This window comes from Penaeus chinensis, chromosome 4, assembly GCF_019202785.1.
Source record: "Penaeus chinensis breed Huanghai No. 1 chromosome 4, ASM1920278v2, whole genome shotgun sequence".
NCBI classification, from domain to species: Eukaryota; Metazoa; Arthropoda; class Malacostraca; order Decapoda; family Penaeidae; genus Penaeus; species Penaeus chinensis.
Window position 1 is genome coordinate 42,398,995 of NC_061822.1, and position 7,500 is coordinate 42,406,494.

Consider the following 7,500-nt stretch of genomic DNA (forward strand, 5'->3'; position numbering starts at 1 on the left):
TGGATAGATGAATTAACGTACGAATAAATTGATAAATGGGATAGCTTATTCGGACACACACACAAAAAAAAAAAACAGGTAAATAAATCAAAATATACTAATGAAAAAATAAAAAACGTATTTTCCACCCGTTTTTACTCTCTTGCAACAGGGACTGCATTCTTTTAAATCAATTTAGAATATGGCTTAAGAAGTCATCCTATTACACTCGTTTAGTTTTCTTTTCCTTTTTTCTTTTCTTTTTTCTTTTCTTTTCGTATCTTAGACCAGAGAGCCTGGCGTTTAGACATTAGCTTTAGTTCATCTAAGTATCTGTTGTATGTTCAGATATGTCTGAGTTCAAAATTGATGATAGATAGATAACGGTATATCTGTAATAATGGTTTTTAAAGAATATGCTATTAGTATGTACTGAAAATTGTGTTCTAGCATTAGAGTCAATTATCTTTATAGTTATTATTTTGTATTCGTTAGTGATGGTGAGTTATGTTTTTCTTGATTATCATTATTTATATTATTGACATTATCATTTTTGTATTTATTGTCATTATCCTTATCATAAGTGTTCTTATTATTATCATTATTATTAGCATTATTATAATTGTTATTATCATTATTATCTTGTTGATGTTACAATCATTATTATTATTACTCTCATCATTGTTATCATCATTTTTATCATTATCATTATTATCATATATATGATAATCAACACTATTGTTGCATCTATAATCATCGATATTCTCGCTCTTCACTCCCGTTATCATTATCAATCAGCAGAATACGACACATTCATGAAAAAAAAAATGAAATTCAATAAAACACACAAAGACAAAGAGACCAATGAAAAAGAATACAACGAAAGCAAAACCACAGATAACTAATCTTTGCGTGTTATTCATTATCTTCGCTTTCGTTGCTGGTATCATCTGCGGTACTCACACTGCCTCCGGCCTGTGTTCTTGACGAAAATAATAATGCAAATAATACTAATAATGATGATGATGATAATCATAATGGTAATAATAACAATACAAAAAATAATAATGATAGCAATAGTGATAATAATAATAATAATAATAATAATAATAATAATAATGATAATAATGATGATAATCAAAATAAGACTAATAATAGTAATAATAGTAACAATAATAATAGTAGTAATAGTAATAATAAAAAGGATAATAATAACAATAATCATACTAATAATAATAACAACAATAATGACAACAATAATGATGAGGATAATAATAAAAATCATAATGGTGATGATGATAATTGCGAAAAATAGCAATAATAATTATAGTGATAATGATAATGCCAATAATAATAATTACAATAATAACAATAATGATAAGGATAGTAATAGTAACAATAACAACAACAACATCAACAACAACAATAATAGTAATAATAATGGTAATAATAACAATGATATTAATTACAAAAACACCAATAATAATAATAATAATAATAATAATAATAATAATAACAACAATAATGATAATAACAATAATAATAATAATAATGATTATAAAGATAATAATGATGATAATAACAATAGTAATAATAAAAATAAAAATGATAATGATAATGATAATAATAATGATATTAATGATAATGATAATAATAATGATAATGATAATAATAATAATGATGATAATAATAATAATGATAATAAAAATAATAATAATGATAATAATAATAATAGTAATGATAATAATAATAATAATAATAATAATAATAATAATAATAATAATGATACTAATAAAAATAATAACAGAACGATAATAATATCCTCATTGATCTAACAAATGTTACTGAGGAAGAGGATATAACAATAGCAATAGTAACAGTAATAATGATAACAGTGACAAATTTTGATGAATAATGCCAGCTACTGGTAAAGTTTGAAAAAAAAAAAAAAAAAAAAAAAAGGTTCGTAAAGGAACTCAGGAACTTGTGTAGATAAAAATAAATGGATGCTATGGTGTGTCTTCCATAGGTAGGAGTGTGTTGTTAAGCACATCTTACATAACAAGGGTTAATTGGTAATCAGATTACCTAACACCTCTCTCTATTTGTCTCTCCGTCTTTGTCTCCGTCTCTTTCTTTCTTTATCTTTGTCTTTCTCTCTCTCTCTCTTTCTCTCTCTCTCTCTCTCTCTCTCTCTCTCTCTCTCTCTCTCTCTCTCTCTCTCTCTCTCTCTCTGCTTTATATTTTAGTTTCTAAGTCAATTATCACTCCCCCTTTGGTGTTTCTATTAGATGCCTGGATTTGCTGTCAGTATATAGTAAGATTGCCATGTAAAGTTAGAGTAACGCCTGAGATCATCAATCAGTTTTATGTAAGAAATGAATGAATTAATCAAGGCACAGCGAAAGGTAGTTTTGATGGCAATGAAGCAGATATTCAAGTTTTTCTGGTAAATGTGCAAATATCTGTCTAATTCGTGTCACTTGTAACATTATGTATTTTATGCTACAGCCTTAAGATATTTAGAAGTCGACAGGGCGTGATCGGAGAAATTTGCCTTACATATATGTGTTTAATTCTTTATTTACCTCTCCAGTTAGTTATACAAGCGTAGGCAAGCTTCGGTATATCGGGTATCTGCTCATATAGTATAATATAATATCACAATATTACATGATGAATTTAGGATATAACATGGTCATTTTATAGTACATTAATTACTTTTTACATTCGATATATGGTCATAAAGATATTGCATTCTAAATTCAGTAGCTCTGTCTCTTTCAAAGTTAAGCTAAATCAAGTGGGCAATCGTTATTATATTTATACTATTTTGCATAGTGCAGTATTCTATTATTATTGCAACTGCATATGGTATATTGAAGATACAAATCTAGTATCAGAATAGATGTGAAAACTTTGCAGGATACAGCATGACTATATTTTCCAGAGAATAGGATGAGCTCCTTCCAAATAAGTGAAATGTGGCTAAATAAGACCATAGAGTTTATAACGAATATGCCAGGATGAATTGCCATTCAATATGGATACAAAAGGTATATTTTCACTTCAGACTTTATCTAGATGTCACCCCGTTTCTTATTTCTATTAAGCCGTTCGCCTCGGATTTATGTTATGCCCCCTGTAGTTTTTGGTGAATTTTGTTACATACAGATGGCGCCACATGTGCTCAGCCGACAAGGAGTCTATCAGTAGGCCCTAGTTACCGATCCTGATTTTCCCATTCCTTGAATTGCTGGGAAAATGTGTTTTTCTTATTAGTACCATTACTATCGATACTCTTACTATTGTTATTGATGCTATGATTATTAAATTGTCATTGAAAGATTTTAGACAATGAAATGATACAAAAGACTCTTTCCTAGAGTGAAGGAAAAGGGTAAACAGCTGAGATAGGTAGTTCTATTAACTGGCTATTTGGTGATTAAGAACTTGTAGAGCCATCTATGTGTAAATACAATAAATAAACTTGTATTACAGTGGGCATGGCATGTATTATTGTCAAATGGGGCGATTGGGTTAATATAGTGTCCCCTCTTTTAATTTCATGTTTTAAGAATTGTCGTTTTGCAACTCAACATTGTCAGATTTGTTATTATCATTAAGAGTGATTAATTGATCACGATATTATTATTATCCCTACTATTCTTTCGTCACCATCATCAACACGAAAACATCGTTACTCTAGTGTTAGTGATAAGATTAAAATTTGCATAGAATATCAGTAAGTCATCTTTACTATGTTCATGCTTATGTATTCATTAAAAGCAAATTCATTTTCAAATTCCCATTATCACACCCCATTTTACTTTTAATAGGGGCATTACCTTCATTATCATAACCACCGAACTTGATACGCAAAATATGCATTCCCCCATCTAGTGCAATTTCCTTGATAGATATTACCATCCGTTATGACTCTCACTAAACACATTCAAAGAAAAAATATCATTATACTCTACAAATCAAAATAAAATACATTAATGAAATACCGCGTTCTGCAAATCATAAGGACTGAGTGAACAGCCAAGGAAATGCGATCGACCCTAAAGCCTTCTCGTTCAAAGTGTCGATTGAACCTCCTCCTCCTGTTCAAACGTCTTGCAAGTCAACGGTAAGGTGATTTCTCCCTCCCCTTCCCCTTGCATGCGCCGAGATGCAGAAGCTTCTTTCGGAACTCCTCGGTCGTGTGTGAGTTTCGCCAAAGACCTTTGCCTCGATATTTTCTTTCCTTTTTTATCTTTGTTAAGGCTCTCGAAATGTCTCATTTGAAAGTGAGGAGATACAGAATAGAGCAGAGAAAAGAACGGAGAAGAAAGAGAAACGGAGATAGGAAAATAAAGAGAGAGAAAAGGAGGAAAATAAAGAGAGAGAAAAAGAGGAAAATTGAATCTTTTACTCGTAAATGTTCTGATGAAATGGTTAAAATTGGCGAAAAAGATTTAGTGAAAAATCATAGCACATAACATATTGTTCTCTGAGTAGAACTAATTAACTTACCGAAAGGATATACTATGTACTGAAAAGTATGCAATAGAGCTAAAGTGATTGACATAACGTAGCATTACACACAAATAAACATACACACACAGACACAGGAATACACATACTACACACAAGCATACACACAGACACATGAATACACAAGCTAGACACAAGCATACACACAAACACACACACTGACACGTGAATACACATACGCACACACAAGCCACACACCTGTTCCTGTTCATCTCAGGATCAAGAAAACGAAATGCCTCGCCAATTTCCCGCCACTGCCCTTCAGGATCGATAATTTTCCTTAACGAGATCTTCAGATAAAGCAAAAGGGCACTTCCTTTATCCCATCCCCGTGTGTGTGTGTGTGTGTGTGTGTGTGTGTGTGTGTGTGTGTGTGTGTGTGTGTGTGTGTGTAAGTCTCTGAGGATACGCCATTATTCTAAGAAGTAATTAGTATGTAACTTCCTCCCTTCCCTACCCTTTCCACCAAGTACAAACACTTTTTTATCCCACACACACACACACACACACACACACACACTCCGTTAAATGAGAAAAAATATTGAGATAAGAATCATAGTAATTGTGGCATTCGATGATAGTGAATGATCATGAACATGCTGATGATACAATAATAATGATAATCATAATAGTCATATTAATGGTGATGATGATAATAATTAGGATAATAATGTTATCATAATGATAATGATAATAATAATATTGATAATGATAACAATAATGATAGTAGTAGTAGTAATAATAATAATAATGATAGTAGTAGTAGTAATAATAATAATAATGATAGTAATGATGATTATGAAAATAACAATAATGATCATAACAACAACAATAATAATTACAGCAATGAGAACGAACAACAACAAATAATAGTAATAATGATATCGAAAGTACCAATACCAACAATAACAATAAGGTTGCTGATAAAAATGACGATAATAAGCGACAAGAACAAGAAAAACAAAGACATTTCCGCCTATTCCCCTACGGCCATAATCAGCGAAGGCGTGAGTGTCCCTCGCCACGTCTCCGCACACGGGCCGCGCGGAGACCAGGTTAAATAAAATGCTGTCCGTCGAGTGTTTGCCCCGAAGACGAAGGTGTCTCGATGCGTCAACACGGAAAGAAAAACCATTACCTTCACCTGCCTTTTGACATTTGGCGTTTTTTTTTTTTTTTTTTTTTTTTTTTTTTTTTTTTTTTTTTTTTTTTACTTTCTTTTTTTTCTTTTTCCTTTCTCTCTCTCTCTCTCTCTCTCTCTCTCTCTCTCTCTCTCTCTCTCTCTCTCTCTCTCTCTCTCTCTCTCTCTCTCTCTCTTTTTTTACTTTTGTTTAAGTTGTGTAATCGCTTTTTTTACTTACATATGTTTCTTTCATTTCCGTTGGTCACTCTTGTTTGTTTATTTATTTATTCCTTTTTTTTCTTAGATTTTATTTTTAGATTTAACTTGTTCGTTTTATCATTTGATATCTCGACTTTCTCCTTCACAGTCTGTCTTCTTATTTCACTTTCCTCTTTCCATTCTCTTTACTCCCGTATCCCCTGCTCTTCTCTTCCCACCTGTGTTCTTACTCAGCAAGTACGGCTTACTCACTCACTCATGAGTAAAGGTGAAGGTCATAATTGCGGGATATTCGTTTTTGTTGTTGTCTGTTTATTGTGTGTCTCTTTCTCCTTCTCTTATCGTCATTATTATCATCTTCATAGTCATTACTATCACTGTTATTATTAGTGTTACAATTATGATTCTTTGTATTGCTGTTATTGTTATCATTATTATTGTTATTAATATTATAAAGATAACAAAAATGTAATACTGAGAAGAGTGTTAAAAGTGCTGATTATACTAATAGCAATGATAATGATAATAGTAATGATAATGATAATGATGTTAATAATGATGGAGATAATGATACCTGTAACAATGATAATGATTATGATAATGAGAAGGATGATGATGATAATAATAATAGTAATAATAATAATGATAATGGTAATAATAATAATAATAATAATAGTAATGATGATGATAATAATAATAATAACAATGATGATAATAATAGTAAATATAAGAGTAAAGATAATAATTAAATAATATTGATGATGATAATGATAACAACAATAATACATACCAATTACACATAACACCTCGATGTATAATAAAATGACAGCAATAATAATAAAAATAAAAGAAATAAAACCAGAAGAGCATTTTCAAACGCCATGCACTGCAAAGCTCGCTCACAGAACCGAGGGTGACAGAAGGCCAACAGAAATCACCTCGAATGGTTTCCTCGGGTAATATAAGGCGTAGGAACCGGGTCGTCGTCGGAGCTCGCTTTTAATGATAATACACGGCCGCCGGTGCTTGTGCTGTGCCATATGGGGCCCAGGTGCTGTTGCTGCTTGTGCCTGGGAGGACCTGGGTCTTCGTATTTCGTCTGGTATTGTTTGGATTTTGTTTGAGTTGGTTGGTTTGTTTCTTTAAATTTGGGAGGGAGTGGGAGGGAGTGGGAGCGTGATGTGTGGGCAGGTATTTTACATTTTCTTTGTATATTTGGTTTTGTTTGTTTGTTTGTTCTTGTTATTTGTAGCTTTTTTTTTCTCATCTTTTTTTTACCCTTTTCTTTATCGCTCTCTCTCTCTCTCTCTCTCTCTCTCTCTCTCTTTCTCTCTCTCTCTCTCTCTCTCTCTCTCTCTCTCTCTCTCTCTCTCTCTTCCCCAACGTCTTCATCTCCATCTTCTGCTTCTAAATACCCCCTCTTTTGCCATTTGTCCATACGCTTTATTCCTTTCCTCTCCACCTACCTTCCATTCCTCTCGCTGATATCTAAAGCGCCATCTTCGCTATTAGGTGCTCCACCAGTTCTCTAGTGACCTCTCGTTTGAACGCCAATACAGGGTTTTTTGATCGTCTGATCTTCAGATAATCTGTGAAGGTGTTACTTTACTCGTGCATTTACTGTTAGTTGCACCTTT

At 32.0% G+C, this 7,500-nt stretch overlaps 1 protein-coding gene across 1 annotated transcript in view; it reads left to right on the forward strand.

The window, feature by feature from the left end:
* LOC125046283 overlaps positions 1–7,500 on the forward strand; it is a 28,802-nt gene that overhangs the window by 5,664 nt on the left and 15,638 nt on the right. The window lies entirely within an intron of this gene.